This window comes from Henckelia pumila, chromosome 3, assembly GCF_033568475.1.
Source record: "Henckelia pumila isolate YLH828 chromosome 3, ASM3356847v2, whole genome shotgun sequence".
In the NCBI taxonomy this organism is placed as follows: Eukaryota; Viridiplantae; Streptophyta; class Magnoliopsida; order Lamiales; family Gesneriaceae; genus Henckelia; species Henckelia pumila.
Window position 1 is genome coordinate 371,600 of NC_133122.1, and position 923 is coordinate 372,522.

Sequence of the window (923 nt, forward strand, 5' to 3'; positions counted from 1 at the left end):
GAACAATCCCTTCTAATTCAGTCACAATTCAAGTCATCTTTCGTTCTAAATCAAGTGACAAAGGAAATTCATCTCAAAAATCAAATCGATCATAATCTCCTCTCGTACAACTTCTAAAAAGTACCTTCAATCAATCATCAAATTTGACGTTGTACGAAATCTCCACAAGAATCAAGATTTCTGCCAACTAGTGCTAAGTCGAGCACTGCAACTCATGGCAATTCCTCTAAAGTTTGATTCATCTGTTCTGGCTGTCCGTTGTTCTGAGGGTATCGAATCGAAACAAGTTGTAATCAACAACAAAAATCTCTTCGAAGTCTATGCCGAAAGAACAACTACAACAAAGATCTCTGTCTAAACAGAAAAACTTCGGCAATTTGAGACATCTGACAACCTCTGACAAAATATCAATTCTCTCCTCTTCATCATAATCATTCTGTACAGAAAACTGTAATGGATTCCATCAATCAGTCAATCAAAATCAGACAGTAGATGAATAAGAATAACTCCAAAATTTCAATAAAAAGAAATCCCAGCACTGAAAATCAGAATACAAGAGAACAGATAATCTAAATTCCATCATCAGATAATAAGATCTAAGAAATTCATTCGGTCCATTCAAAATTCAAACATCGAAATTAGTCTACAACTGATCGGTGTACAATTCTGAAAAGATTGTAGAAAGCTCTGTACAATCAGTACAATTCTCATAACCAAAAACCAGAAATTCATCAATAAGAACTCCTAATTTCACTAATACTTCTGAGAGATTCGGTCAACAGAAAATTCTTCAACAATAAAGGAGTATTCTTCAAATCAAACGGCCTGTCAAAGCTCAAAACGGCCATACCTCAATTCGGAAATGATTTTGAGAAAGTTCTCTTCACGAACTTCCTGAAGATGAAATTCAGATCCCCATCAGT